We start from the raw sequence: 13,445 nt of genomic DNA on the forward strand, positions 1-13,445 counted from the left end.
CGTTATCACACGTCAGAATATACCGTATAATCTGTGTGGTAAACCACGGCAGATTTCCCTGCTCGGTAAATTCCTGTTAAATAAATTTTATCGCGTGGAAGTACTGCGCGAATATATTATTGTATAAAATCTTGTTTACAATTCACGATATCATTTCTTGTTTTATGTAATATTATTTAGGTATTTATATGGTCAATACACATATGTTTATTAAATTGTTCCACGTCGATGCAGATGAAGATGTAGATGATAGTCTCACAACTGTGCAGAGACGCTGTTGACGACGAAGATGAAGAGAACCTCGCTGATGTGGATGACCAGTGTGTAAAGATGAAAGTAGAGATGAGGATGAATCTTCAATGACTTGAGCGACACTGATGATGATGACGAAGATGATGTAAATCTCGGAGATGTCGCGTTGCTCGAGTTATGAAGTGATTTGAAAATCTGTGCATACACCACTGTTAATAAAAATACATCGTTTTCAATAACTTTCCATTCTCCTTCAAGGTATAATAATAGACCGAAATCTGTGCGTTGTATAATTTGCAGTTAAAGTTACAATTCATAATGGAATGTACAAAATCTTGCGGCTAAAGTAAGGAAAAAATATCTTGTCGCATTTAACCTACTGCAATTTCACCAATCAGAATGGCGATTAAAACAGGTCAACATGGCTACCATTGATACGTTTCGAATTCTAGTTCGGCTGTACTATAATTTAAAGTGTTCACCGATTATCGAGCAATGTTTTAGGTCAATCTGACTGGCAGCAAGAATATTTTAACCATCATTTCACCTTCGATGATGGCACAAAAACGAGAAAAATTGAAAATTTAGTAGATGAGATAGAATCCTAGGTTAAGTGCAGTTGTCCGAAAACGTTTCTAATTCACCTAGTGTTGAATATTAAAAGGTCGTATTCGGTTCCAGAATTGTTCTCAATATTGTATACTATACAAATATAAGTATATCAATTAATACGTGAGCAATTCTGATATCAAAGAAAAGCTCCAATTGTAAAAAAAGATGAAAAGAATCTTGAGATGAGCTTCGCAACGACAGGTAATGGTAGTACAAAATCATGGGGGTTGAAAAGGTGATTGGAAAGTTTTTGTAAGCATACCGGGACGCCATCATCTGATAATGAACCGCGAGAACAATCAAAAACATTTTCAAAATGATAATTACGTCTTATATTCTTTCTTTTTATCTCTGTTAATTTTTCTTTTCTTTCCTTTCCGGAATATTGGTGCAAATCTATTAATAGCAAAAAATTGTCTACCCACGGGGATCCATGTATACATAAATGAAATGTACTAAAATAAACGCTGGTCTATTCTGGGCGAAGAGCCGCTCCCTTGGTGGCGTAAATTATAGCGCCATGTATACACATACGTGTTAACGTACTTGTATGGTGATTTACGTTTCCGCAGTATTGTTCAGGTAATTGAAGCGAAGTACGTCACGTCTGCATCGCGATATCATTCATACGTTACAACAATTACCTCTCAATCGTTCAGTACGATCGATAACGTATTTTGTTTAGGAAAATAAAATTTATGTATGTTAATACACAATGTTACGGGAAATTACGCACCAATTCAATCATCAGAATCCAAACCCTCATTCATCATGTTCTGAAATGCTAATGGAACAAGTTAACGATTACAACTCTTTCGATGTTGCAGCTGCTGATTACCGACTGGGTAATCGATTAACAATAAGAAAGATGGACCTCTGATAGTGTTATCCTCGAAAAAATAATTGAGCATTGGATAATTTTAAACTAAATATCATATCTTTGTTACAATGCAAAATCAGGTTTGCTCCTATTGTCTTTATCGGATCTATACTCTTCTATTCTATGAAAACGATCATGATCTGTTAGTCTGATCTACACGATATGTCTATACCTACTAGTAGTTTCAATCAGTGAGGGTAGTGTTAAGCTGTTGCATAAATTCTATCAACATTCGCGTGACTATCATGCTACAATTTTATACGGTGTACAAAAATAACCTACAAAAGTGATGTCAAGGAACTTTAGTGAATTACGGTAACACTAAGATACTTTAAACATTACGCAGAATGAATATCGTTTCATTGAGGTTCATATTCTGTACTCCAATAATTATTTCCTCTTTCCACTCGACTCCAACAACTTTCTAATTTCACTTCTTTCACTAGTGAAGTTCGGCACATGACTAGAGGATATCGATATTTCGCTGGTGGATGTCAATAGCGTCTTGTATAGTACTAATTTCGCCTGAATGTATATTTCAGTACTTTGAACTACATATTAGTAATTATTACAACAGTGTATTTCGGAAGCCAGTATGGTGAATTCTATGTTAATAAATGGAAATTTTTCATTGTTCTTTCCAGCGTGCTTCGACCTTAAAAATTATGCAATGACGAATTGTGAAAATATAAATTCATACTCATATTCAGACAATGCTTGCTATTGTCCTCGTGAAATCCTGAAATTTACACAAGTTCTTTTTCAGCGGCACTGATTTGTGAGACTATTTCATTGATCAATATTTCTTGCAAGTAAATTCCAGTTGCAATGCGTAAGGAAAATTACTAGATGGTTTTCGTATTAAAGGTTACCCTTCGTTGTTTCCAAAGGTCTAAACTGAGAATTCGGATAAACGGATTTCGCATAAGATTCATTATACCTTTTTTAACCGAGTAATTTTTGTTGTAGTATTGTAGACATTTTTGAGTAACAGTACTCATTACCTGACGGACTTTCTCCGATTCTAGAAGTGACAATGAGTAGATTATTGATGTGTCACAGCACTACTTACGCCGGGGAAAACAAAGTATAAGATAGTAAGTTTGTGAATGTGAATGTTGTAGTTAATGACTTCTTCTGCAGTGAGTATTGCGTGAAAATAGTATTGTCACTCTATGACAAATCGTTTTAGTCCTTACTTATAGTTCTAGAATCTTACAAAGTTCCGTACCCACGAATATTATCCAATCCAATAACACGTAAAATAAAAATTTACTCTGTCAATAAAAGTAGGTAAACTGTTACATGCCCTTAAATTTCAATTAAAACAAACTATGTATTGTGGGCCGAAGTCTGCCTCATTAGAAAACATTGAACATTCATTTTTTTGACGTGCCAAATTCGGCCGTGAAAGGGGTAAAAAGAACCCCTAAAATTTACCGACCAAAATCGATTTTTATAGGATTTATCGATAATGACATAAAATTGTTCAATGAAACCGGTTTAACGTTACTCACTATCAACGGATAATATGAATAATATGCGCAATTTCTTTCAAACTTTCAAGTCTGAATCCATTGGTTATTGAGGTTCAACTTATAAGATAGTTTTTATCCCTTACCCGGCCAAATCAATACGTAAAAATACATGTCTAACACATTTTCCTTTATAAAATATCTGAGGATGAGAAATCGTTAGAGTACACCTCGGGTACTTTCTCTGTTATAGATCTAATCTGCGACTATCGATCCTGATATATTCTATTCAATATTCAATGCTAATCAAATGCCGGAACCGTGAAGTCATGCTAGTAACAACATTATTTAAAATTAATAAAGATATAATCAAACAATCGTTTACAGATATCGACAATGCTGAGAATGAGAGCTCGTAACAATGTTCCGCGTTTTAGGCGATGGCAACAGCAATAACCTCTCCCCATGAACTATTAGCAACAGCCGTACTCCTTACAGAAGTAACGTGTTTCAGAGTCTTGTTTGGGATAGAAAAAATTCACTCATCAAAGAAAAAATAAATCTACCATTGCACTGCACATCTATATAAATCATCCATTATTTTACACCGATTGTCCTAATGTACAAAATTCAAACTATTCCCACAAATTTAGGTAGAGAGTGAGAGAGAAACAGAGAGAGAAAGAGAGAGAGAGAGAGAGAGATTTATTAAGCACCCTGGGATTAATCCCCTCAGGAATATAAAAATACGTAACAGTCACAGTAAAACTAAAAATACAAAGAAATAAATAAATAAATAAAATTAATAATAATAAAATAACATAACAATGAATGTAGAGTGAAAGTAACAGTCAGGATAAAGTAATAGAAGAAATAAGGATAAAAAATTTAAGTATATGTAAAAGTAGAGTAGAGTAGAAGTGTATGTATGTCACAGGTAGTGGTCAGAATAAATACCGTCAAAAAGATTAAAACATAAAATAAAATAAAGGGCTAAAAAGGTAACAACTCGAAACCTTCATCGCCTCCAAGCTACTCGATCCACCCAAAGAACGACGGCGGGCTAAGAGAGAAACATTGCAAAGAAAACTATAATTAGCAGGTAATACTCAGAAGGTGATTAAATAACTCCTTCTTGAAGGTATTCAGGTTCTCAACCTTGCGTAGTTCCTCGGGTAGATTATTCCAAAAATCAGGATCCGCACACGTAAAGGAGTGTAGGACGTAGACGTTGGAAGTAGTAAGTGAAAATATTTCTGGCAGAACACAAGCAAATACAATTGAACAGTTACTGTCCCTGAAAAAAGTACTGCCACACGCTCTTTGTCTTTATTTTATGATGTCCACCGAATATGATTGTGAAGGTTCATTTTCCCAGAATGATCAATAAGGAAAAATTCAACTTACGAATAAATATGATTGTTTATCGGAGTTGAATATATATGTTTACAATAATGATCCTTTCGGATCAAATAGTACGTTAAAATTAATGTGAATATTTATTTTCAGAACTGCCTATATGAGAGAACTGCGAAGTATGCCTGATTCTTCTACAATCATTTGCATTATGCACGTGATCAGCTTATCTAGATGACACATTTGATATCGTAGTCTAGCATCTGTACAATCTGCTTATCTGTGCAAGATATTGTACATACATTCGATTGATTGCGGACAAATAGAGAGATTTTAACTCGACTATGATATTTGTCAAGATATTCGAATTCAACTGTTTACTTGAAATGAAAAACGTTCGTAATTTTTCAATCGTTCTACAACCTCTAATAATAGTTCTCTACATGGAAAATAAATCAATTAATGATAATAATGACCAACAGTATTGACTGCACATATAAAATATGTACGTATATACTGTATTATACATGTGAACTGTTGCATAGATCTGCCCACGTGTTAAAAAAATCATCTGCACGTACAATTATGTATAATATACATCGCTATCGCAGTAAAGAAATAAATGAAAAAGTATAATGCACAAATATTGAGTACACATAATTATAATGAGCGAGAGATAAACAGTTACTCACCCCTTTCGTATACGTTTTCAAGTGTATATGGTATTTCAAACGTTATAGCTGCAGTATAGTAACGGTGGTAGTATAGCGATGTTACTATCGTATCGTATCACAGGATGATGAGACTCCTGCCAAATAATTATTATGTAATTGTTGAACCACGAGTAGGTGGAATTAGTTCAGACGATTAACTACGAGTCGGTCGGCGGGGGGTTCGAATGGATGGAATGAGAGGTAGAATTAGTTATTGCAGGATTATTGCTGATCCTCTATTATCATTTCCAAGTTTCATTCATAATGTGTAGTGTATATAGTATAAATGAATTATACATGTACACTTTGTAATACAACAGTTGTCCGGTGATCATTATATATTTCTAAAGTGTATAATCACGTATAAGTGAAGCTTCGATTATAAATAGAAGATTGCAGTGTATTTATGATTTTCGTTTTGGTTCTTGGGTAATAATGAATCCCGCGAGTATAATGATCGAACGACATCTTCACATAGAGAGTATAATACAACGTTATTGCTCAAATATGCAATGCGGATTGTACGATTTATCGTTGTGACGGTATGTAGATATCGGCGATAAATAATTCATCAATGAATTATCACGGATACGGGCATAAAGTAAATTCCCATAGTTCGAAGGGTCTTCGTAACGGTTTAAAAGGCGGTTGTGCGTCGGGATCTGACAAAACGTCTCTAAGTCGTGATAAAAGTATGACAAAAAAAAAAAAAAAAAAAAAAAAAAAAAAAAAAAAAAAAAAAAAAAAAAAAAAAAAAAAAAAAAAAAAAAAAAAAACGTCTAACGGAGAAAACTTAGTCGTCTAAAGGATATCACATGCAGCAAGCCAAAAGACCTCGTAATGACAATTTTTTAACGACGACATATTTTTTTTCACTTGATATCAAGGGGTATTGGTGTGATTTTCAATTCTCGGGATCCATGAAACGGTATAACAAACAAGAAAAAACACAAGACCAAAAAATCCAGGATCCTAAAACCCTCCGATGTGTAGAAAATTAAACGCATGTACGCAAATATACGATGCATGTACAGGCACACAATAAGCGGACAGAGCCGCATACATTCCACCGACTGGTGTTAATGCAGAAGCAAATTGGAATGTTGTCAAGACTGTGTGTGAAATGGTATAGATATTACATCATGTACATGTGTGCATAATCTCCATGCAATAAGTCGTTGGCTTGTGGCGATTTGTGCCTTCCCTCCTGCTTCATTCCACAAGCACAGCAAAACCTCTTGCTAAAAGATAAGTATGTATGGGAAGATATACCTACGCGCGGGACTACTTTCTCCGCGTTCATACGCTGCGTGTATGCGTGTACATTTCGGTACGTATAATAAAATTGTGCCTTCGAAATCTGGATTTTGGATGCAAGTATTAACCGCGGTGTATTCGCGGTTCATTCTTCCCTTCGGATTTTGTGCCTGCGGGCCGGTTTAAGCGAAACTCTGGGCAAAGAAGAGTGCGGAAGGCGCGCTGCGGCGCGTAATCCTAACCTAACCTAAGCCTGCATTGTACATACATACGTACAGTAATGTTCATTAATGCCTTGAGCTTCTGGCTAACTTGTTTTTAGTCCAAGATAAAATGCGATACACGCACGGCGTAACCCAGCAGTAGAAAAACCCGAATGGATGGCACTGATAGACGTGTGCATACACGAATTGCACGTACAGTTAGAGTGCATATGTATGTTGTGCAGCTGGCGTATACGAATTATTTGACAATGACTGGCGAAGTCATTGTCACATAATTCATGGTAGAATCGAACTCGCATTTTATTTCGGGCCGAAAACAAGTTAGCCGAAAGCCCAAGGAATTAATGAACATTACTGTAACATTTGCATTTTGCATGTGCATATCGGCGCACAAGCATAGCAGGATTGGACGTGAAGTATATGGTATATCCCACGCCAACTCGACGAGTGTTAAACCTCGACCATCTCAAAATCATTCAATGTTTTTTTCTTACATTCTACTCGGTAAAAAACGGAACCTGAATTTTTTACAATTTTTTTGATGAAACCGTTCATTTTTTATAAATATTTGAAGTCGATTGCGAATGCCCATTTTTTAAAATCTGAAAATATTGTCAAAAATCCAGTGAATGACATAAGACATTCCCCTTTAAGGAAAATCTGGGCCGAATTTTTTTTATTACCTAATTCGGAATTTCTAAATTTTTAAACCCAAAATTATCTTTACTAACTAGAGTGGCGCTTTTGACGCTTACGATCGGATCCTGTGTTAATTTTGGGTTTAAAAATTTTTTAATTCTGAAATAGGTGATGAAAAAAAAAAAAAAAAAAAAATTCGGCCCACGTATTCCTTAGCGGTTCGTGTTTTGGGTCGTTCATTGGATTTTTGAGAATTTTTTCAGATTTAAAAAAATGGGCATTCGCAATCAACTTCAAATATTTATAAAAAATAAACAGTTTGATAGGAAAATTTAAAAAAAATTCAGGTCACGTTTTTTACCGAGTAGAATGTTAGAAAAAAAACTAAGTGATTTTGAGATGATTGGGGGTTTAACACTCGTCGAATTGGCACGGAATACCCCATATATACGTGTTTCTTGTATATCTATATATTTTTTTTCTTGTACACACGTATATACTTGTAATACTTTTCCGAACAAAGCTGCTATTTTCGCGTTTGCTTACTGTCGTTTATGGATATAATAAAACAGATATACCGTGTGAGGACGATGACGCTGATACTGATCCTGATGCCGATGCTGTAATACTACGAATTATGGATGATTATAGAGAAAGTGTAGATTATGAAACACGAAAGTCGAGTTATGCTTGCCGAATTACGATACTGAGATCTCGAAAGCGTTTTATGGTTTAACTCGACACTGCGTATAAAACGCCTTCAAAACCAAACTTTAGTTTCGTGTCATCTGGGATCGAACAAAAGAAGAACGAAAAAACTGATTAGAATAAAGATGGAGAAGATTTAAAATGAATATGTGTCTTAACTCTCCGCGATCACCTGTGGTCGATACGACCCCAGAAACTAATGTATTTTTTACGGGACAAAAAATTGTAAACAGTAAACCCACGAAGGGTTAAGGAAGTGCCTAGTCGATTTCGATGTTGTCATATATATCTCAAAATATCGAAGTCCACGTATCTCAAACGCGAAAAGGGGCTCAACTAGCCCATTCTATACGCAATTCTGAACAAAAACACGAGAATACATTTTTATTTGACAGTGAAATAAAGAAATGATTCGGATTGGTAGAATTCATTCCATCTCTTTATTTCACTGTCAAATGAAAATGTATTCTCGTGTTTTTGTTCAGAATTGCGTATAGAATGGGCCTGTTGAGCCCTTTCTCGCGTTTGAGATACGTGGAATTCGATATTTGGAAATACATATAAACGTCAACGTCGAAATCGACCAGGGCACCCCCTTATCCGTATGTATCCTGTCGTTTCCTTCTATTCATTCCATTGTGTATTCCATGCATTTGATTTTTGATTGTTTACTTGTTCAGAGGCATGTATTACGAAAAAAAAATTTCTTTCGACATTCGGAATTGGTTTCACTTTACTCTTTAGTTTCTTGACGAGTAATAATGAAATGAAAAATGACAATAATAATGTTATTCCAATGTACAACCGATGTAGCTGCAACAGCTGCGGTTAAAAGTACGAATACATAATTACCTGCATCGACGCACTTGATGTACGTATGCAGGTTTACGTTTTATATACGGAATCTACACATCGAGTCTATAATACGCGAGAAGAATTCTAGGCATTGAAATAATCGCGTACTTTTAATGCGATTATTGATATCCGAATTATAGAAATCATACGAGAGGAATCTAGTAGAAAGATGATTTTTTCTTCTTTCGGAATTGTTGTTTATAATACATCATAACTACTTGAGAATTAGATGATACCGCTGGATCAGTTTAGAAATTTTTAAGATCGCGGGTTAATTGGCTAAAAAGAATACGTTGTGTGTGAAAAAACGTCAAGTCTTATGCTGGGTCTTTGCGTATTTGTTTTTTTACTTGTTCGAAACGGATCGGTCAGTTTAAAATTTTATTGACGTTTCATTCAACGGAAAGAATTTCTTCCTCTTCGAAATCGATACTATTTTGCTTAGCGTATTCACTGGATTATGGCATAAAAAGAATTTGTCTTGAATTAGTAATTAATCAAACTGATTCAATTCCGTATTTATTCGAAATGTATTAATCGATTCGAAATTTGTTAGATTTCAAACATTCCGGATACATTTCGGATACAAAAACCATGTACAAACCCGAAATTAACCGTCAGTATTAATATTTCCGATATTTTTTGCAAGAATACACCATCCATAATACTGCTTGTTTGTATCATTTTTTCACTCATTCGGAACGACCCGCGGGTCAATTCCAAAATTGGGATAATTGAAATCACGAGGAAGTAATTACAGTTGATAAGCAATATCAATTCCGCAAATTAAGTCAGAAATTTGAGAGAGTTTCGATAGCATATAAAAAAAACTTTTCCCTTTCATCTAAAATAAATTCTATTGAATTTCGGTCAATTTCTTTTGTTAATTATCCGATTAATTCTAAATTGCACACTTTCAAATCGCACGAAAATATGCATTTCCATGCGAAATCAAGCACATTAACACTTTTCAATTCGTGTCTATCACACATCCAAAACACACTGATTGATTCCAAATCTCAAATATGTCGAATGTCGTGAATGAGAAGAATACGCCTCTGTTATTAAATCCGAACTGTTCGAAAATTGAACGGGCTAAATTTTATCCAAGATTTTAATAATCACCAACATCATCACTGTGATTCGACACGAAACGAGCCGACACATAAATCCTTGTCGCGATTTTCACATACGTACAATACGACGATATGAAAATACGAGCATATAGTTGAAATTATCCTTGTTACTATCATTGTTGCTGTCATCATTGCGATCGTCGACATCGCAAACCGTCTGCATTATACGTATAAGGAAATTTATCGTTAATGGAGGAACAATTTCAAGGTCAACGCCAGAATGCTTGATTTTGTCCAAGGTGAAGTTGCCCTTGATTTGTTGCGGGAGGGGGGGATGGAGGAGTTAGGTTAGGTTAAGGGTGGAGGAAGGGTTGCCAATGAGGAAGAAAGAGCGAGTGAGCGAGTGAGAAAGAGAGAGAGAGAGAGAGAGAGATCGTGAAAGTACCAAGGACAGAGAAATAAAGGTTCAGAAAAAGAAACGTAACTTATAGTACTGTTTAAATTTGAAATAAAGACGCTACTACCGACTTGGGTAATCGTGATTATGACGGTAATGATGAACACTAAAGACCGATTAAGCCCTAATATTACGTGTTGACAAGGTAATTATTATTCTATAACGAATATTCTTCAGTAATGATAGGTAAAACGCAAACGTATAAAAAATACTTGGCGCGGACTCTACTGAATCACATACACACACATATATGTAGGATAAAATGATGCATGTTTCACTGTGTCATAACTATTTGCTGTAGTATATAAATAATCTTGATGATTTTTTATTCCGCTTATAATTTTAGTCAATTTTTTGATTCGTGTTTTTTTCGCATTTAATCGGACGACACGTCAGGTATGTTTTTTTTTTCTCTTGTCAGGGTATAAGAATGAGGAGAAAAGGAAAGGGACGAGGGGTAGGACTTGGGGTGAAAAAGGTATAAATAAATACAGGGATACCCCACCAGCCGCCAAAAAGCGACAACCGCCGCCGACTAACCCAAGTGTCAAGGTTGCCATTTTTACTAACACTCACATTGCTGTCATAACAATGATATTACGATCCAGTGCCGCCGATCCCGCCGCACTCGATAAACAATGACACGTAGTTTATAAAACGCATTTTCTTGAGTATTTTTTTTTCTTTTTTTTTCTTTTTATCACTGTTTTTGTGACAGTTACAATGTTATATTAAATTTATACTTTTAGGTTCTTTGATTAGTAGGAAAAACATACGATCTCGAGGTAAACGTCTCGCGGTTTCTCGTGGTTTTTGTTGTTGTTGTTGTTGATCCTGATGGTTTGTTGCGGTACTTTTGTTCCCTCTCTCACCCTATTTTCGGGGAGGTACAGCCACAACGGCGTATTATATTATGTATTGTACAACCGCCGGCAAGTAAATACGTTCCCGGTTAACAAGTTTATAAGAGCTTTCGCGATATTCGCAAAGCATTCTTTCAGGCGGTCAGGCTTAATCCCCACTACTTGTTCGATTCTGATTCGACATGCGCATGACCAAGCCGCGCGCGGCCATCGCGAACCTCAGGGACGTCAAAATAAACGGGGGCAATGAGCAATAACGCGCTATTAACCGTTACTCCCCTTCCACATTTTTATTTGAAAATATATTTATTTTCGCACCGCTGTTCTACCCCTCGACTTTCACATTTTTCGGCGCTTTCAATTCCCCCTCTAAATCATTCGGATTTTGAACCAACGGTCGTCGCGCCTTTGAATCGTTCGATTCAACAAACGATCATCGGAGTCGTTCTCTAGCCTGTTTTTCCCCGCGCAAAGGAAAAACTGAATGTAAAAGCAGTTGCCGCGTGTTTCTGTTTGACGTCGGAACGGTAATTTGGCTCGTTAACCGTTCACGGCTTCAATGCGTAATTACAAAATTACGGGTCTACCCGATTTTCGCTCGTTCCTGAATGACGCGTATAATCTATCGGCCAATCAGAATCGGTTGTAAATTAACCAGGCAAACTTCAACTGACACCGTTTCGCCTTCTCCCCTTGAAATTGCACCGAACTGGTTAGTAACATATCGTCGCGGTTTTGCAGCCTTATATAGGCTGTTGAGTTCTTCTTCACTTTATGTGTCACTGAAATCGTTCGGTCTGGAAATTTCATCATCATAACCTCTCATGATTGCAGTATAATTCGATTGAAATTTACATCACCGGGGAAATAAACCGGCGATAAACGCGTCAACCCGCAAGAGGGAACGTTGAAATACGCTACTTTCTTCTTGCCAGCAACACCAACGTTCTATATCGATTACCGCGACATCCTATCAGGCGTTAGTGCGCCGCAAAATCTCTCCTCCCATTGGCTACAAACTTTCCCGCCGGTTACAGCCGGTCTTCCTAATTTATATCAAATCTCGATGTACTTGCAGGTGATTCTAATCGGTACTACGATGTTGAGTTACAAATGAAATGAAAAAAGGGTGAATGAAATAGTTTGAAAATCGAATGTAAAATTTAACGCGTTGCTAACGATATTCAGCCTATGACACTGAGCTTTAAGTTGTGTCGACTGAAGATATATAAACACAGAGTTGTTTTTCGTAACGGTTTACCGGGTATCAGCAGTTTAATGTATTATCCACCAAGTAAATCATTTTTCTCGATTCTTGAAATGTTAAAATTGATCATTATTAACTCAACATTTCTCAAAACGCCAAAAGAGTCAGCGAGAAATCCTTCCAACACGGGACCAATTTTTTATTCAATGAATGATTTTCAAATAAAATGTTGCTGACTTTCAAATCATTGAATCCTTTTTCTACGGGTATGCGACATTATCAGTGCACGTCAATTTTTATCCTGTCGACTGTACTTACGACCGTTTTCAAAAGATCTCATATTTATAGTTATGTGACATTCCACATCAAACGAAGTTGGAACAAGTACTTTGCACTGTTGCACATTACTTAATTTCAAGGTGTGGTAGCCATCTAAAATGAAAAGAGTACCAAAAAGTGAAATTCAAAGTAGTTATTACAAGTAAAAAAAACCCGAGAATTTATTTACAAGTATTTATAACGGTTTGCCTATTGTATTGAATGTATTTGCCTACCTTCTATAGATAGCAATGCTGCGAAATTTTGGAACATAAAAAATACTTTGTATCAATGCATGTTTGCATAAATAAAATTGATTTTTTTTTCCAATTAAATGCGGCTCAACTATATGAGTTAGGCTGCAGTTTATTTACAGAAAGTTTTCTTTTTCAAGCATTTGTTCGGTGAACAAACAAGTTAACGAGATTGTTTGATGATAATTGATACATATTCTGAAAGTGTCGATTGTATCGCTGGCTAGCTTAATTCAGAGTGTATGTTTGTAATTGATGACGTATACGTCAAGGTTTCTGTGAGAGATTTACACTGAATT

General features: G+C 35.8%; 1 protein-coding gene across 5 annotated transcripts in view; it reads right to left on the reverse strand.

The window, feature by feature from the left end:
• LOC124410758 (protein argonaute-2) overlaps positions 1-11,572 on the reverse strand; it is a 30,560-nt gene extending 18,988 nt beyond the window's left edge. The window contains exons 1-2 of one of the 5 annotated variants that reach the window (XM_046889357.1): positions 11,081-11,572; positions 5,268-5,383 (exon numbers count right to left, since the gene is read on the reverse strand). The gene's annotated coding sequence lies outside the window, so the exon portion shown is untranslated. Of the gene's footprint in view, positions 1-5,267; positions 5,384-11,074 lie in introns of all 5 variants that reach the window. The other 4 variants (XM_046889358.1, XM_046889361.1, XM_046889360.1 and 1 more) reach the window with 4 other exon arrangements.
• Positions 11,573-13,445: the final 1,873 nt, after the last annotated feature.

This window comes from Diprion similis, chromosome 10, assembly GCF_021155765.1.
Source record: "Diprion similis isolate iyDipSimi1 chromosome 10, iyDipSimi1.1, whole genome shotgun sequence".
NCBI classification, from domain to species: Eukaryota; Metazoa; Arthropoda; class Insecta; order Hymenoptera; family Diprionidae; genus Diprion; species Diprion similis.